General features: G+C 32.2%; 1 long non-coding RNA gene across 1 annotated transcript; it reads right to left on the reverse strand.

The window, feature by feature from the left end:
* Positions 1-3,439: 3,439 nt before the first annotated feature.
* LOC128036216 (uncharacterized) lies at positions 3,440-5,026 on the reverse strand. Its single transcript, XR_008193017.1, has 3 exons — positions 4,945-5,026; positions 4,388-4,471; positions 3,440-3,753 (listed from the first exon to the last, which is right to left on the reverse strand). It is a non-coding gene; the product is annotated as an uncharacterized LOC128036216 (long non-coding RNA).
* Positions 5,027-20,744: the final 15,718 nt, after the last annotated feature.

Consider the following 20,744-nt stretch of genomic DNA (forward strand, 5'->3'; position numbering starts at 1 on the left):
GATGTCACTCGCTAATGGTGGCATGGTAGGCCCAAAGATAAAAAACAAGGTGGGATCACGATTGGGACTTGCGAGGAGTTCCAAAAATAATTGAAGAAGCAGTGTTACCCACAATATGCCAAGAAGGAGGCTCAAGCTAAGTTATGTCAGCTTACGTAACAAGGCATTGTTCAGGAGTATGTAAAAAACTATAGTGAATTGATGCTTCAAAACCTGAGTGAGAAAGAAGCACTCTACTGGTTCGAGATTGGGTTGAAGTTGTGGTAAAAATGAAGTTGCATTGACAGGGTATTATTGAACTTATCATAGTTGTAGTAGAGGTAGAGTCCTTTGTCAAGCTTGGCTCAAGGAAAGACAAGTTTGAGTCTTCTAAGCCCAAATAGATGAGAAATGGTGGCAAAGACCATGGTGAAGAACATGATAAAAATGACAACGGTAATTGTAAGAATGGTGGTAATAGGAAACCACATAATGGGAAGTGGAAGCCCAACAATAAACCAAAGGGGCCAATGAAATGCTTTCTTTATGATAGTCCGCATATAGTGAGGAATTGTCCAATAAAATCTGCACTTTCTATCATCAAAAGATGAGCCATACAAAGAACCGATAAAGATTGGTTCGATCTTTAGTTCTATTGAAGCTAAGAGGGTCACTGAGAATGAAAAGAAACCAATAAAGTGCTTCTTATGCTGTGGCCCACATAAGATGTAGGACTGTCTAGAGGGATCCAAGATATCCATGATCAATAAATAGGAAGTGGAGCCAAAGAGTGAGACTTCAAAGCTTGGGTCAATGATACTGAATTTTGCAAAAGCGAAGAGGGATCACAAGCAAAAAAGGTTGATGTTTATAGACATCAACATCGCAGGCTGAAAAAGAAATGCTCTTATTGATATAAGGGCATCTAATTTGTTCATATAAAAGAAAGACATGAGTAAACTTGGTCTCTTAGTTCTAAGTGCGAAATTAGGTTGATATACATGTATGAGATGATCAACATCAATGTTGCTAACATTCATTTGTTTTCAGTGATATAAGATTGATTACAATGCTTCCTTTTTTGTGTATAAAATCCGTTCTTTTCTTCTTCTTTTTGCATTTCAATTGTGTTTGCCACCGTCTACTAACATTTATATAGTAGAAAATTTTTTACTTTAAGTGTTATTTCAAGTACCAAATATAATTTCTCTGGCAATTGAACTTTTACCATTTTTATGAGTTAATCCATTTACCTTTATTAATCAATAGTTCAAGAAAGGTACCTATCCTAAGTTACATATTTCATATAAAATATTATATATGAAAATTACATATAATTTACATTAGAATTTAATAAAGACAAATATGAGTTGCAACAGAAATATAAAAAAAATTATCATTTTTTTATTAATGACATTTATATTTACATCACAATAAGTAAATGAAAAATACATCATCGGTATTGTCGAGCCGAATGTGTGCCACTTGAGTCCAATGTTGCAACACGAGAGTCCAATGTCGCAACATAGTGGACAGAGTGACAAAATCCCAAGGCTACCTTCGGTGTCGCGACACACCCTTAAAGATGAACCTGAAGTCAAGCAAACTGCCTTCGATGTCATGACAAAAGCACTAGATATCGCGACATCCACCCTGTACATCAAAGCATTACCGAGTAGAGGGTGTTTTGGTCTGTACAATGAAAATTAACGTAAAAATGTCATCCAAGCTAAGGCTAAGGGTGATGACTAACCCTAACACTATAAATAGACTCATAAGGCACTTGAGAAAAAATGGCTTTCATAACTTAGAATTTTGTTTGTAATTTAGTTTTCAATTTTTAGTTTTTAGTTCTTTTTAGGCTTAATATTTATTTTCATTTTTTTCGTTCGTGACCATTGGAGAATCTGTTTTGTGGATTTGACCATCTCTTTGTGGATTATGCGCTTCATCTATTAAATACAATTAGAATTTCTCTTTAAACTCTTATCCTTGATTTGTTTATGAAATCCATGAGGAACTAATCCTCTTGTGGGGGATTAGTGAGTGGAAATGTGATTAATTAATTTCTATGTAAGGTGTTCTTAATAGATCAACTGTTTGGGATAGGAAGAACTTAAACCCTAGGCGTGACAACCCTAAGAAGCCATCTAGGTGAGAATTAACCCAAAATTGGCATTGTCTATCCGTGAATCTTTACCCCAATTCGGTCTAGAGTATGAGGATGTAACACCCCTAACCCGTATCCGTTGCCGAACTAGGGTTACGAGGCATTACTAGTCATATGAAAGTTCATACAGATGGTCATTTCATTTCACAACTAAGATTTAATCACCTCAATACTCGTGACTTAACCTAAAATCGAGTCTTAAAATTTTTAACAAACATAACATTTCATAATTTAAACATATTTTATGCACATTTAGCTTTATTAAAACATGCACTAATCACCACAAAAACCAAAAGCTGTAATATCCACCAATGCTGAATTATCCATAAATAATATCATAGACTAATCACCATATCGAAATTTAAACACAATTAGCAAATTTATTCTTTATTTATTCGGCTATCCAAATCAATCACATGAATACTACAAAAGTATGCCATCTAATCATAGGCCAAAATATGTCATTTCATAGACATAACAAAGTTAACCATTTTACAATCAAGAACTTCATAAGTTTAAATTGCTAAATTAACATATTGTAATCCGATTATAAACCAATATTTGATTCGCTTATTAACTATTTACACAACCAATACTGCATGTTTATATCATAATCATGAAATCAAATCAAGTCATTTTAATTCAAATATACAAATGTCGAATCAACTTATGCTTGTTCACTTATTTCACAATGTATCAAATTATCATTCAAAACTAACTTACTACTAAACAATTCGGCTAGCAAAAATTGACCTAAACATTTTCTTCAATTCTCATTTATCACCCAAACCTATATAACCAATTCACACTATACAATTATACATACACTAATCAGTCATTCAGATATTCGCTCATCCAAAATAAAATCAATACTTAACATAAATCTTATCATATACTTATTAATATGAATTTAATTCTTTAACCCAATATATGAATACATATTATGCAACATTTTAAATCATCCAAATAATGAATCTTACCTTTTCAATTTGACTCATGTAATCATGGTATAGCATAATTCACATATAACTAATACAACAAATTTACATATTAACATATAACTAAACAAATAATTCAAAGAAATATCATTATTAACAAATTTCCTAATGCACAATTCGACTAATTCCCAAATTAATTCATTCAATTATTTTCAACTCTTAAAACAAACTTTATAATCACATAATAAATCATGTAACATAGTCCCCAATTTGGTTTAAGTACCATGCCAATTCACACCTACTCAATCAACATTTCTAAGCCACTTATAAGACAAATTATAATTACATATCATAATTCAAAATGCATTCAACATCTACTTCATTTCCTAGATTGAATTACAAGACTATTAATCACATAAGATATATCTTGAAACTTACTTTCAAAATAATCTAAATACAAGGCCGATTCATATCTTAATTAAAATCAACAACAAGCCATATTTGCATGGCTACATATATATATTCACTTCAAAATTTAGCCAAATACACACTAGCCTATACATGCCAAAGATTTATAATTCAAGCTTTTAAAATACCAAAATAACGGTCGATAGTGTAATGAACTTCCTTGGCGATCCCCGAACTCGTAACTAGCTTTCTAAAAGTCTATAATACATCAAATGAATACACACAACGTAAGCTTAGAGAGCTTAGTAAGTCGTAAGCAAATAAAATATATATATAGACATTAACCACATTTTTCTATCTTTGGCCAAATATAAATAGTCATATATATACATATAATTTACCTTTTATAACATGTATAAATTACTTCATTATTTCGAGTACTTCTTACCATGTTTCAAATAAAAATAAAACATTTTAATTTACAGATGCATATACCATTCAAAAACAAAAAGGATACTCGAATATTTGCACGAAGCTTGTACAATGCCAACGTCTCGGACGTGGTCTTACATGTAATTACATATCGATGCCATTGTCTCAGACAGGGTCTTACACGTAATTATATACGATGCCAATGTCCCAGACATGGTCTTTTACGTAAATATCAAATCGAGCCAACATCCTAGATGTGGTCTTACACGATGTCACATTTAAACATTTCTATAGTTCGTATATCTTTCGAATGTCATAAATCAACCAAGTAGAACTCATAATTAATCATCAATTTTCAAATACAATTCAGCATATTAAAGTACAGCAAACACATTTAGATTTTGAATGCCCTTTAAATAAATATAGTAATTTAATTTCAACAATTTACTTACGAACTTACCTCGGACGAATGCGAACGAACTGGACAACTATTTGGCAACTTTAGATTTCCCCCGATCCAATTCTGATTTCCTCTTTTCTTGATCTAAATTATTACAAATTTGTCTTGTTTATTAACATATTCACTCAATTTCATCCACAAACACATAATTTGGGAAATTTTCACTTTATCCCCTAAAATTTACTTTTTTTACAATTTAGTCCATATTTAAAAAAACTCAAAATACACACAATTTAAAAAAATTTCCTAGCTTGGCGAATCTTCCTATAGCCCATATAAGCCTACATATTTCATTTATTTCACATTTTAGCCCTCCATTTTTCATTTTCACAATTAAACTCAAAATACTTATATTCATCAAAAATCTCAATACAAAACATATTAATCTAACACCTATATTTAAAAATTCAGCAATTAACATCATTAAATTCATAAATTTATCAATGACCTATCTCACAATCTTCATCCAAATCAAAAATTGAGGCATGGGCTTAATAATATGTTAAACAACAATCATAAAAACATGGAAATTATCAAAAATAAATCAAAATGCATACCTTAATCACCCAAATTCATGGCCGAACCCTATCTCCAATTTTTTTTTCTCTTTTCTTGTTAGTATCGTCCAAAGATGGACATAATGGCTTCATTTTCTTACTTTTATTTATTATTTCATTACTTAAATTTTACATTTCCCTATTTAGCCTTTATGGTTTCATTTATAATCCACCAACCTTAGGCATATATGTCCATCCAAAAATTCAAAGGTATAATTTCAATATAAGAACCTACATCATGCAAGTCATATCACCTTAGTACTTTAACAATTAGCAAGTCACTTTTACATTTTTCGCTATTAAATCTTCTTCTCAATTAAGCACACAAACGGATAAATTAAAGCACAAAAATTTCACACATGTCAATTCACAAACAATAAGCACGGAAAATAATATTAAAGTATTTTTCTGACTCGAATTTGTGGTCTCGAAACCACTGTCCGACTAGGGCCTAAACCGGGTTGTTACAGAGGACGAGAGACAAGTAGTTCTTGTCGAATTGTTAGTTTAGAGAAAGATCGAGAGATCCTGCTAGGGTAACAACTAGTTGATTGAGTAGAAACCCAAAAATAGGAATTAGTTATGATCACTAAAGCGAGCTAATCACCTATGCCTTAGATTTGGTTGATTTACATCTTAGTTGTTTGTGTTCACTTTATTTTGCATATTTATTTATTTTCTTATAAAACCTAATTCTTTTATTTATGTTTAATCGTAATATAACTTATTTAAAGTACTAATCAGATCTTTTTTCATTTAGGTTAATATTAATTTAGTACTTGCCTCCCTTAGGTACGATCCTCAGAGTACTTATCGACTTTGTTGTAAAATATATTACAACTTAACCAGTATACTTGCAGGCACCGCCTCAAATTTCATATATTTAGTTGCAGTATTCACACTTTGGACGTTAGTATGTCCGAAGACGATCATCCATCACCTTTTTTATACTTAAGTGCGGTGCCGTCCTAGCCTCCCATTTTGTGTTTTCCACTCAACGAGAAGGTGGTTGCGCCGATGACCCACCTCAATAAAATAATGATGCAGTGAGTTTTTATGACACTATTAGTGAATAACCATACAATGTCGTAAAACCCGGATACGAAAACATTAACCCAAGCATCGATACTAGCATTGATGACAGCATCGGTGTTGCCATCGGTGTCAATACATGCATTGGCATCTAGTCAGTAGCGATGTCGACATAGGGGCATAGAATGTTGGGGATGGAGGTGCCCCAAAAAACACACCTACAAAGAGGTGTAAATGCATGATGCTGGGGTGATGCATAGTGTGGCGTTTTTGAAAAGAAAAAGGGTTAGTAAAATGAATAGGAATAAGTGGAGTGAACTGACCAAGATGTGGTGTAGACATTGGTGGCACTTGTTGGGTTGAAGTTGGGGATGAACCCGTCGTGACACCTCTTTCGGACCTTTTTTGTTGGGACGGTCGTTGTGGCCTCTTTTGACGAAGTTGCCTACTCTTCATCTTCATCGATAGCAGATATGGCTTGCCAACGAATCTGAACCAAGGCATGTACTCCAAACAGGCTTTCGTGTTCAATGAGAAAAAGGATTCGCCGATGGGTAAGAATTTCATCCTATGATCCTAAATGTTGATGTACTCCTTATGGTAAACTCGTCAATTTTCGTCGGTCTTCCTCCACAGATCCAGCTTATGCAGTGCTTTCATGTCTCGCGATGGTGGCAAAATTTTTTGCCTCCACCTGAACTGTCCCATCACTCGATCCGATTCGTTTATCTATATTATTTGTGTCTTAAATACTCCTAATAGCAAAAATTCTAGCAAGACGCATTCTATGATATCCAAATTGGCGTATGAGATCCATTCAAACTATATTGCACAATTGTAATTTCTGTTATGTATGAAATTTTAAATTACAAATTATTCCGTAATTATTATAGGTTTGAAAAAAATCAGTAACTAACCTCGGCTTCTGATCGTTGACCTAACAATAGCTGAATATCTTCAAGTTGCTCCGGTAGTCCCACGTAACATGGCCAATTGTTTCACCTATACAAGCGATATGTTAATTCAAACATATAATAAATAAATAATATTTACTATATTAACTACATATTATTATCAAATGATTTTATCTTGTCACCAATAGGAGCGTATAAGGTTCGTTCACTCACGAATGTAGAAATGGTAGTCGCCACCATGCCCATGACTGTAGCAGGAGTAGACAACCACCAATTGACATTTTATTTGGTTCTATCGTCCGACACAAGTCCCGATACAAAATGGCCTACACGGTTGATCCCAACTCAATCGTCCGTATTTTTTGAACTCGACTAGTTGTAGTAGCCACCTTATGTGTACCAAATTTTGAGATTTATCGGGTATTAGAATGCCCCCTATTAACCTCAGGGTGAATGCTCGAGCATATTGTTCTTTGACTACGTTAGACGCATTCGGAGGAAGATCTTTGTCCAACCACTTCATATCTATCCAACCATATTGAAACTTGTTCAACACCTTCCCCAAAAATGTCTCGCAAATGTCCTTTTTACCGGGAACGACTGTTGACCCTGTAACGACTGACCGAGTTTCAAACCTATGTCCTCAAGTGTGATTGTACACTCGCCACGTGAAAGATAGAAAGTGTGTCTCGGGCCTTCATATTTCCACCAATGCACTGATGAGTGTAGGATTGAGTTTGTAGCCCTCGATCATATGAGATGTATGCAAGAATCCCATGTCTTGCAAGTAACCACGAATTTTGGTATCTGGGCTCTTTGACAAGTTATATAGAAACCTTTCCAAAACACGATAATCTACCTATTTATATTGAAAAAAATAAAATATTTAAAAATTAAAAAGCTTTAAATTTAACTTAATTGAAAATAAAGAAATTTAAAATTTCGTCTTACCATTATCACTTGAGTCGCAGGAATGTGCTTGTCATTGAAATGAATCAGCAAACTTGTCATTCGTGAAAATTAAATAAAACTATAATATTTTTAAACAGATTGTATAGGAAAATTTCAAACAAAAATTAAGAAATTTGAGAGAATTGAGAGTTTAGAAAGAATAGAGAGTTGGATTTGAGTGAAAAGAATAAAAAATGACATGATATTTATAGGAAAAAAAATTATTGTTGTCCCTTTTAATTAATTTTACAATTGCCAACGTTTAAAAAGCCGTTGGGGAAAACGACCATTGGCTGAACGCGCTTTCACACACACTCTCTAAAAACAACCTATTTCTCTAATTTTAAAAAAATGACTTAAAAGGCGAATTAAAAAAAAAAACTACATATAAGCCTAATTTAGCCAGATAAGAGCTACTTATCACTTAATGGAGGATAGTTTCAATTAATTCTATTTTATTCTATTTATTTAAATATTATATTATTCTATAAAAATTTATGTTTAGAATTTGATTTTTGTTTAGAATAAAGTGAAATGTTTAAAATTTAGGATAAAATGTAGAATATAATTTTTTTATAATTTAAAATATATATTTATCAAACAATCTAATTATATTTTGTAATTAACTTTAAGTAATATATCAAACAAATCTATAACTTATATCCGATACTTAAATTTTTAAAACTCAATTTTTGAGTTTATCAAACAACACCTAAGTTTAGATTCAATCCTTAGTATTCTTATCATTTACCTAATTATAGAAGAGAAAGAAAATGATTGAGATAAAGAAAAGAAGCATATGATAGGTGAAAGTAAAGTAGTCAATATCGTATTTGGGCATACCTAATTTTTGATGTCAACATGTTTCGATGCACCGTTTCGACTTTATTGATGTTTTAAATATTTTAGATATATATATATATATATATATATATTTACATCTCATTTTAATTTCTTGATAAATTATATGTGCATTTAAATATTTTTATATATATTTATAGCTGGTTTTTAGTTTCTTAATAAATCTTAATAAATTATATATTAGTTTGATAAAAAATTATCATATATTATATATACATGCAACTATATCAAAATTACATCCAATTCACATGTAAATATAAAATATATAATGATTAATTAGCTTTAATAATTTAATTTAATAGCTTTTAATTCTAAATATAATTATAGAAAAATTAAAGTGCTTAAGATAAAAGAAAACTAAAAATTAATTTAAAATATCATTAATTTATTAACTAAAACAAGTTGAAACACATTGAAATCATTAAAACACACTGAAATTTTAGTCGAAACGAAACAGAAATTACTTAGTATAAGTTTAAGACTAGAACAGTATGTACCGATCGGTACTAATACGGTATCAACTACCGTGGGTTAAGGTGCTTAATTAAAAAAAAGTACAATTTACTGATATAGTCCAACCCAATTGAATAAATTAATAAATATTAGGTTAATAATAAATTATCCCATGATTTAATTAATTAATTCCTTTTGGATAATTGTTTGCCCAATTAGCCACATTGAAATTTAATCAATTATGGAGGCCCAAATTCTGCAAAGGCTTACTGTCCAACGAAGAGTCCATGATTATGTGGATTAAAATCAATGGAAAGAAATCTAAGGAGTCCAAAAACCTAGTTGAACACTAAAAACTAAAATATAAGAATTATTTTAATTAATATTAATATATTTCATAATTAAATTTAAATATATTTTTTAAATATTTAATTTTAATCTGGACTAATAACACTAAAAAAGAAGGGTTAATATAACATTTAAAACTTAATTTTGTCATCAATATTTAATTTGGTACCTAAATTTTGCTTCTAGTATACATTTTAATCCATTTTGTACCACCATTGAAATGGGATAATATGTAGCAAATAGTTTGTACACGCAACACACAGGCCACGTAAGCAATTGAATGTATCTGTCACAATAGGAACACTTTGAAAAATAGAAAAAAAATTAAAATTTGAGATATATAAAACATATAAAAATAAATTTTATAAGTTTTAGAAAAGTTGATGTTTCATGGTGTTTGGATAATTTTGTGTAAAATATTTTCATTGTTTAATAATTTTTCTAAAATGATTTTCTAAAAGTTGTTGAATAGCTCAACTTGCACCAAGAAAGGGGTGATTTGGTGATTCAAAATTTTGGAAGAAAGATAGAAAATCAAAATGACACAATGATTTATAGTGATTCAACGTCAATTATTTATCTCCACTACCTTAGTTCTTAATAACTAAAGATTTCTCAAATCCAGTAATATGAAACCTTTTAAGGCAAGGGCTAACCTTTACAACAATATCTTTTGAATAGGCAAGATAAAGCCACTTTCTCTTTTGGTATTCTATCCAAAAACCTCAAGTAATCCCTCACAAATTTGAAAAAAGAATGATCAAAGAAAGAGTACCTCTTAGAGGCTTCTATACAACAATTATGCTCACTCAAATGAATTACAACACTTGAAAAATTAAAAGTGAATGAAACCTCAAGTGTGTACAAGAAAAGTGTGAGAATTATAGGTGAAAGATTGGATTTTGCATACTAGACTTTATAAAGCTATTTCTTGTCTTCATTTTGTAAGTTTGGAGACATTTGGAGTCATTAGAAACAAACTAGTCCCATTATAGCATTGACTTCATGCATTAATTGCAATATGTAGACTTGTACTGATACAAGTGTTTTGGTACCGATCAAGTGCTTGAAAATTATAGCTATTAGAGCCCATGGTATCGCAACAATTGGGCTTGTACTTATACAAGCCCTAGGGGAAAAATTAAGGAAGCTCAGTGTTAAACTTGTGACAATATAACTCCTCCTAGGTATCGATACAAGTCCTAGGAAAAATTTGAGGTGCTCACTATCAAACATGTAATAATACAATTCCCCTTGGGTACCAATACAAGTCCCTTAGGACAATAAGGTGGCTTATTATTTGTTTTGTATCGATATGACTTGGTCGTCGTACCAATACAAGTCCCTTAGGATAATACAATTCCCCTTAGGTACCAATACAAGTCCCAAACTTGGTTAAAACAATTTTTAGAGGATATTTTTCAAAGTCTTTTAGAAATTTAATTCATAAGAAATATTTAAAAACAAATTGGTCCATTTTGAGTTTGAAATAACTTGAAAATAATTTTCTAAGATTTTGTTATGAGTTTTGCAAATTTGATTAAAGAGAATTTTAAGTTAATTTTGTTATATCAAAACATATGAAAATCAAGGCTCTCCTTGTTTTATATGACAAAACTTTTGAAAATTTTGCTTTAATAAACTCCCTTAAATAAAATATTATTTTCAAGTTGATCTTCCCTATAAAATTCAATTTATGAAGACATTTTGAATTAATTCTAAATTTCAACTTTAAGATTGAAAGAATTTAAATGATGGTTGAAATTCAAATTTTAATATACAAGCAATAATTTAGATTGAAATTTGAAGGCTTATTGGTCATGGAATCTTAGAAAAATGAATTGTGGACTTATTGCAAATTTTACTATCTTCTCCCTTTTTGTAATATAAAAATCATAGAAAAATTTTTTAAAACCAAGGGAAAAAAGTTAAAAATAGAGCAATAACAACATAAAATCAAGTGGAAAATAAGGATAAAAATATATGAAACACATAGATAATAATAGAAGCATAGAAATCCATATAATTAACCAAAGAACTACTAACATGGTAAAATCAAAATATCAACAAAATAGTATCAAGGAGAGTTAGCAATAACTAGCAACAAAAATATCAACAAAGTAGTCAAAAAAAAAACTATAAACCAAAATAGCAACAAAATATGACCATAATCCATAGGTTTAAATTCATAAAATATCATGTATCGGGAGCCGATGGAAAATAGGACATTAAAGTTGCCATGTGTTCCTCCAAAAGGGTACACCTCGCATTCACATGATTTGTCAATGCATCAAGTTGAGCATCAACCCTCATGGACAAACCATTAATAGTGTCAAGAAAAGTAGTTATGTGAGGCAGTGGTGGTGGAGCCAAAATAGGAACCTCTTTGACTGGTAGGTACTCTCCTTCTTGTTGAGCCTCACCTCTTTGTTGTCCTGTTGCCGCTTGTTAAGCTTGTTGTGCTCATTGAGTGTTCAAACCCCGTCATCTTTGACCTACCCACAATTGACGACAATTGATATGTCAAGGAAGGATGAGATAGCTCAACCCGATTTAACAAAGATTTTTAGTTAAAGTTGGTAAAAAATGTAAGAGAAGAATGTGTCATACTTAAGGGGTAAGCTAACTACTTCAATCATATTAAGGAAAATGATAGTGGCAAGATTTAGGCAGTGTTTGGCATGTGAGCAATGAAGCATCGAAGAATCGGAGTTGTGAAGAGAGGCATGTTTGTGTGCGAGAAATTATACAAGTTAATATGAGGTGGAGCATCCTATCATGAAGGGAAAGGTCACTGACATTGTTTTGGGGAATAGAAATCTCTAAGGTAAAAGGGTAATGGTTTTTAAAATTGCCTTCATTTGGTATTTGGAGATGTCTGGCGATAGTAGATGACAATTATAAACCTCTTCTCCCATGATGTAAAGGGTGATGGAGGTTACGATACTACCATCACCATCATGAGTAAATTTGGCATTTGAATAAAATACTCGAACAATGTTGTCATTACATGGTCTTTGAACACAAAATAACCAACCTCATTCCTGTAGAAGATCAAGATATTGAAATTCAAGTTAGCCGGATAGGAAGAAGAGGTTAACCAATCTAGAGATTTGGACATGACAAGTGGCAAAGTAGGTGTTAATTTTTTCTAATGGGTCGTCAATTTCAAAACAGTTGGTTAGAGAGGGTGGATTCTTTGCACTAGAGGGTTCACCTCTAGGGCATTTTTTGGCTACACTATTCTAGGAGGTTCGAGGAGGCATGGTAGACTAGGTGGAAGGGTAATAAAAGGATAGACCTAACAGAATCTAAAAATATGGCACCTACAAAAAGGGAGCAATAACAAGTAATTTATATACCCCAATTGCAACAACAACTTGATGAAATTTCCATAATTAAAAAAATGCTAAATGTGAGAACAAATTTTTAAGATATGGTTATATATATGTATATAAATATGCATGAAAGACTATACAAACTATATATATGTAAAAATTAAATACACTATATGTACATAATCATATATTTAAAAAAGTGGAAAATATTTGGTACATTACCAGTGGAATTTAAAAATTGATGACAAGTGTATATACGGTATGGTAAAACAATTTAAAAAATAAATGTATAAAAATAGGACACGCGACAAATGTAACACCCTAGTTTTGGCAGATTCCAAGTTATGGTGCGTAGTTTCAAAATAGTCTATATGGTGACGTAGTATTCACCCAAATATTTCTTTTGGTGTGTATATGTGGGCATTTAGTAACCGCCACTTGAGTTAGTAAGAATTTGATTTCATGATATTATGCTATATTAAAGAGATGTTTGTGTTAAGGGATAAAGGGGAAAAATGGGATGAGTATTCACCAAAGGCATAGTACACCTGGTTTGTATGGGATACTGTGCTAGTTAAACTTTAAGTAATCTGGTCAGAAACCAACTGTATAGCTTAGCCTGATAAGTTTGATGAAGGGAACTTATTTATATTTTTATCGAAAACTATAGGCCAATAAAAAGACAATTTCTGATACGTATGACACTTGTTAAATTCCACTAAGCAAGATGAGTCATATATATATGTGAGAGTGTGTTCTGAAAGGGGGTTTTTCTTTCTTCTTCCTCTTCCTTTAGTAGAATTTACTAATACCTTCTTTAAGTCTGGATGTATCTCTTTATCGATAATCTAGAAGCAAAGGTTATGTTATGATCGATGGCTATTCCGTTATTAGGTAAGTATTACTATTCTGCATGTTAAATTCTGAAAGAGTAAGTTTTTAAGAGGTGCATGAACAGTAATATCTAAGTATAAGGCTTTGCATGGGAGTTGTCAGTGCTCGAATTGATGATAAATTCTTTACAAATGAATCTTAATGATGTTCTTATGTTCTGAAAGTGGTGGTTACTACTGGTTCGAGATGGATATCCGAATCTGGAGTTTTGAATTGTTTTTTGTGAGAATCAGGTAAGTTTTACACTGACTCTTGCATGTATACTGTTTGTACAGAAGTATGTTTGTAGGAGATTGGCCGAACTATGAATTTTGATACCATGGAAAGTATAGTATGAGTATGATATGTATGTGACTATATGAACGATTACTAGAGAAAATATATGAGTGTATGAATGTTTGTTGGGGATAGTATATATATTTGGCATGGAATTTGATAAGATCAAGTATGTGATGAATGGTGTATGAGTACTGTAATGTTGAAGTATAGTTGTATATGTCTATCTAGATTGTGTCAGGGAATTAAAGTATTGGAGATGTGTATAAGATCAAGTATATACTTGGAGATGTGTGTTCTTCATGATGTATGTTAAGGAATTAAAGTATTGGGTTTAAATTGTGTCAGTGCTTAAAGAATTTATAAATTGAGTCTACGTCTAATCATCACGGTGGTGTATGAAGAATTCCATCGGGATAGAAAACACGAACTGTGATATGGAACTTTAAAGGAAAAGTCCATGGCCATGGTAATCTCTAAAAAAAGAACTAAGGACGGTGTATGTCACCAGGGGTTCTCTGCGTGTCCTAAAGCTGTGATGCGTAAACCTTCATGCGATGTGAATTTAGGCAAATCCATATTATAAACACGTCAGTATTTAAATGTTTAGGTGGCATTTTGATAACCTTTGTGCCGAAATCTGAAAGGATAGCCTTTATGGCGAACCTTGAAAGAATAAGCTTTATGGTGAACTCTAAAAGAATAACCTTTGTGGCAAACTCTAAATGAACTGTCTTTGTGGAATACCCTGATTTGGAAGCTCTGTGGTGTGTTTTATATGATTCTTTAAATTACTAAGTAATAGTAGTATGGTATAAGAGATCTATCAATTGCATGGCAAGTACTATATAAGGCTACTATTTGACTAAAGTTAGTGAATTGAAAGGATACACAGAAGAAATGAGATGATATTAAAAAAATGACTCTGATTAAAGGTTTGTATCTATATGTTTGAATATTCTACCTGCCAACTGTGTATGTGCTCATTCATGATAGGTGCTTGTGCATTGGTGTTGGGTTGAGTATACATATGTAATGAGATGTTGAGTAGTATGGATCTCTGAAGAGGAAATTGATTAGGATATATGAATGTTCAAACTTAAGGATATACGTAAAGAATTGAAGTCATTGATGGGAAAGAAATGAAGTCAGAGTAAGGAATGGTAATTAGCGTGTTTAAAAGATCAGAATTCGAGGAAGTATTAGCCAGAAACAAAGTTAAATGTTGAGAACAATAAGATCGTTGTTATGAATCATCAGCTACATTGTGCATGTATCAGCTAAGGTAAATGGTGCTTTTCTCATTAAGTTCTTATGAACTTGTCTATGTGTATGTATGTTTCAAGTTAGTATGCTGAGAGACCGCGCCAAGAGGGACAATGCAAGGGCCATGCCAATGAGGTGGTGTATTGGGTTATTATTCATACAGAATACGTTTGATGGAGTATAAGAATAAATAGTATTGTATATGAGTCTATATTTAGGATAATTATAATAAGTTATGATATTAGATCATAACATTTGTAATTAAATTACTATACATATCTTTGTATATGTCATTGTTGTTTATGTGATCAATCGAATCTGTAATTAATCGTGGTTTGTAATAATAGATTAAATTGATTCATGTGGTAACACCCGAGATCTGGATATGTATCCGATGAATTGATTCGGGTTGAGGGCGTTACAACAAATTTATAACTTTGCTTGTAGAGTTAAAAAAATGCACTGCCAATGTACCAAATTCTAACTCTAAAAAAATATACAATTTTATAAAATATATATATATATAAAAAGACATAAACAATACACACATATATATTTATACGTGTAAGGTAATATAAATATATGTTAGGCATTTTACAAATATATATAACATATAGACTAAATTTATACACACAAGTATTTTGTATACGATATACATATTATGTATATATAAAGGAAATTAATTTAGTTATATATATTAAGAAAAAATGGATATTGGTAAAAATTAATTTCAAAGGTAAAATTATGCTTATAATGCCTTAAGTCTAATATTATAACAAGAAAAATACTAAATTAACACAATACTTTAACATAAATAAAAATAGAGAAGTTAGGGTTTTATACCTTGAAATAGATAGGAAAGGGATGAAAATGGAGGAATTGTTGAAAATGCTTGAGGAAATGTGATTAAAATGGTGCGGGTGGAGTTTTAGCGGAGAAAAACATGAGAAAAAATGAATAAAAATGGTGGAGAAGAGAAGAGGGTTGGTGAATATCATTTTTGTTGCAACACAAATGAGGAAAAATTGCATTGCCAAGGAATTTATATGTCTGCAAGTTCCTATACTCAAAAACATGTATTGCAACATGTTCCTAGGTATCGGTACTTAACCCCTTGTTGCAATACCACATGAACACAAACCTAAAATTTATACTTTGTACCTAAAATTTATAGTTCTTGTATAGTTCTTCCTCAAAAGTACATATACTTTGTACCTAAAATTTATATTTAAAATACATAAAAAAATAAAATGAACTATTCTAACCCATATATAAATATAAAACATATGTATACAATCAAAAAGTGTCATACAAATATGCTTCAAATTCAAAAACATTAGGCAATTTAAGACAAAGATTATGTCAAATTAATAATATATCAAATATTGAACATTTAAGCAAAATCACTTAAAAAACAATATAATTTGTCCATATAGCCTATTTAAAACATGTTTGCATGGTAAAAAGATAAGGAATGTGGCACCCAAACCCAGCCGGGACGGTCCAACCCGAATTTTGAACGTCACATTAGCCACCAAAGTGACTCTCTATTAAAACAACACGGAACACACCAATCAACCATTCATGCCACACATTCGAAACATAGAATTTATGAGAAATAATCCTAATTGCATGATTCTAAACATATTGTCTAATCAAGCACCAAAAACACAAGTAACAAGCCACTTGCAAACCCACCTCGCACACCACCTGACGAAACCAGCTCGCAACTTACCTATGAACCTAGCTGGAAACTTAACCTACAATCCCTAAAGACTAGTGAACTTCCAGATCTTGAGAACTAAACCATGCTCCACTTTCTCCCTTACTGACTATCTAACAAGTAGATCACTTGCGAAACCCTCTTAAATGGCGAACTCCCTATCCTGATGTAGACATGATCTCTGGCAAACTTATTGACAGGTACATTCCCAGCGTTTGGCGTGTTTACTCACACTAACGAACCTAGTTAGCTTAGCAAACTGTTCTAAATTGGTGAACCAACCTACATGGAGAACACTCTATGGTTCGAAGAAAAGGTTTTAGTGAACACTAGCTTTGGTGATCTCATGTTATTTCTGACGAACACCTCATTTAGCGAGTACTATCGCCTTGCGACCCCTAGTTCGCTCTATGCTCAATTGGCATGTAGGCACTCATTCACAGGTTATTGAGTTTATTTCATGCATTTTAAGTTCACATTGCGATTCAGTCAAATAAAAGATATAAAGGCATACCTTATTACTTGCTGAACTCATTTGGTTGCAAAATCTTATTAGTTCATTCAATTATTAATGCATCCAATCATGTAATACCATCCATCCAATCAAACAAGCAATTATAAATTCCAAAATCTGAAGTTCAACAGTTTGTAATGTCCATTTACAACCTGTTAAAAATTTATTTAAAAAAAATTTAGGTATACATTCTAAGTTCTAAACCCCTTGGAGCGATCCCACATGGCCTTCACTTTCAGATTTATAAGCTCATCGCATACTTAAAAGAATTTGCCTTAGGTTGGATCACTGAATTGCCACCCTTCTCGTTAGCCCGCGAACTACTTATCTGTAAGATAACGCAAGGAGTGTGAGCTTGTTGAAGCTCAGTGAGTGCACTTGCATACTACATATTTAAACACCTCAATCATGCAATGGCTTGTGCATGCAATGACAGTTTGCATGTAGTACAATATTCAAATACTACAATGTGATATATCGGCAATTGTGAATGTGAAACATAATCGTGTTATTTATACATTGGAAAAAAAAGGATCTCCAAAACACACAAAATGACTCAATAAGTCAAACATTATCTCCAAATAAGTGTAGTATGAGTGCTCACACTCTTCCAACACACTGTGATATCAGAATGAATGAAACTAAGCTTGACATTCCCTTATCTCTCTAACGCTATCTCTGGGTCACAATGCCCACACACATAGTAAAAATGGTGAGTACTCAAAATCCTATGGTTCACATTGCCAACATATCGATTTAATCACATTCCCATTACAGAATATAACAAGGCTAGCATTATTGCTGAGCTCGCACATAGCTTTCCATAGTAGCATAATTTACACTAAGTAGATATCACATAACTGTAGAGCTCGCAATACACATTCTGGTTCGCATATGTGTCGCGTGTGAAATGATATGCGATTTGTGCAAGTATACACGTCGAATCAAGTAATAAAGTGATAAGTGAGTATCATTTCCACGAGGATCAAATTGAGGCACCAAATTGGTAATGTTATTGTAATATGGTTAATGTTATGGCAAGACTGACGAATAAGATGTTATGGTAAACTAAGGTAAGTATGAAATGATAATTCAAAGGAATGATGATGTATGCGATAGATGGAATTGATGAATAATTGGAAATTCTATAGCAAAAGTGAGAGCAGAAATGTAATGGCAATAACGAGAGTGATTATCTAAATAGAATGTAAACAAAGAAATAAACAACTAAATATGTTGTGGCAAAGATATTACGGCAAAGAATAAGGATAGAGTGGTGCTGATTCGGAAGGTCGGGATTACCCAGAATCGACCTTTACTTCAATAATGCCTTGGTAAAATCATATTTACTTTACTACACAGAAGAGTTCTAAAATGGTCTACCTCTCGCGAGAGCGAAACATCAAGTTACATTGCCAATGTTTATAGGCTTTTTAGATATCTTGCATGGAGTCCTTCTGTATGATTGTGACTCTATGTCTAGAGTCGACTACAAGTGTCTATTGAATACTTGCTCATTTCATTTAATGTTAATCCAATCAATCTAACCCTTTAGGAATTAGAATCAGTTTATAAGTATGCGAACAGTCTTCTATGTCTAGAGATTGTTTGCATTTTAATTAAGAAATAAGAACAATCAAATGAAATAGTAAAGTAAAATAGATATATATTGTATCCATAAAAATAGTTTAAAGTTTCATCGAAAGTAATCCCAACCTTATGAGATTTAGCTCATGGGTTGGGAATAAAATTCCAAACCAAAATATTATTCGACATTGTGTTCAACTAGTTCAATTAAATCTTTCGAAGGAACACTAATGGAAATAATGGAAGAACTTTGGGAAACAACTTTTGCTTGCCCAGTCCACACTTCGGCAGCACAGCGTCCTGTGATAGCTAAGAAGGAGTACCTTCGACTTCCTTTCCTTTGCGCAGTCGAACCTTTATTCATGCCTAAAGATCTCACCCACCTTTTTTGTTCGTTGTTTAAGGTTTCCTCCTTTGGCTTTCTATAGCTTTTTTCTTAGGGTAAATCCAACAACCCATGTTTAACTTCTCCTCTTTTTAAATTCTTTTTCAAAAACCCAATATTATCTTCTCCTTTTTTTAAATTATTTTTTCAAAAACATGAGATTATCTTTTTTTTAATTCTATTTTTCTAGGATAAAAACCAGCAACCCAGGATTTTTTTCCCTCTTTTTTAGACAGATTTTTTCTAGTACAAGTACAATTGGGCTGGGACTAAAATGTGTAAAGTGCTGACTCGATCTTCTCGGCATTACCATAGCATTTGTACTGACAATATGTCTAACTCTTTGCCCTGACAAACCTTCACTCCTTTATGTCTCATTCCTCATCCTACACCTGCCAAACCACCAAACACAACCCTACCACAAGCAATTAAAAGTACCTATTATTTAAACACAGTCCAAGCTCCTAATGAAATAATGTAAATACGAATGAAATGTCCTAAAATGCAACTAAATGTACCTAATTACAAGCAATTAGCTATGTCTAAAGGCATGAAATATAACTCTTTTCAAGAGTTATTAATATGCATAGATGTGCATTACCAATGGAGTTCGCATGTCATATAAGTTCATGGGTAACACTAGGGTTCGCAGTTTATACCTATTAGCTTGCATGCAATGTAGGGTTCATGTACATATATTTATACTCGCATGGTACATATGCTCACATAAATTATACTTATAACTACATGCATGTATATACGGTTCATGCATTTAGTATGATAGAGCTCGCTCAACATGCATGCATATATGGATCGCACAAAATAGAAAGGTCGAGTCATGTAAAAGTAGGGTTCGCGTACCATATCTAAGGGTTCGCGTATCTAATGTGATGGTTCGCGTACCATACCTTGCGAACTCATGCTAAAACACCGTATACCAAAGCACTCACCTGCTATTCACCACGGCTCGCCGAACTAAATAGCCTTCTGCTTACCTTTATCCCTCCTCGATGAGGCTCCTTCAGCATTTTCAGCTTCGCACAATAATACGTATAGGGGTGAGCAAAACTCAATTAGACTCAAAAAAATAAAAAAATTCGAATTTCGAGTTAAACGAATCGAGTTATTCGAGTTAATCGAGTTATTCGAATCAACTCAATTTTTTTTCGAATTTCGAGTTCGAATCGAGTTGAGTTTCGAATTCGAATAACTCGAATAATTCGAATAATTCGAATATCAAACTATAATATTTTAAATT

The sequence above is a fragment of the Gossypium raimondii genome, chromosome 13 (genome assembly GCF_025698545.1).
Source record: "Gossypium raimondii isolate GPD5lz chromosome 13, ASM2569854v1, whole genome shotgun sequence".
Classification (NCBI taxonomy): domain Eukaryota; kingdom Viridiplantae; phylum Streptophyta; class Magnoliopsida; order Malvales; family Malvaceae; genus Gossypium; species Gossypium raimondii.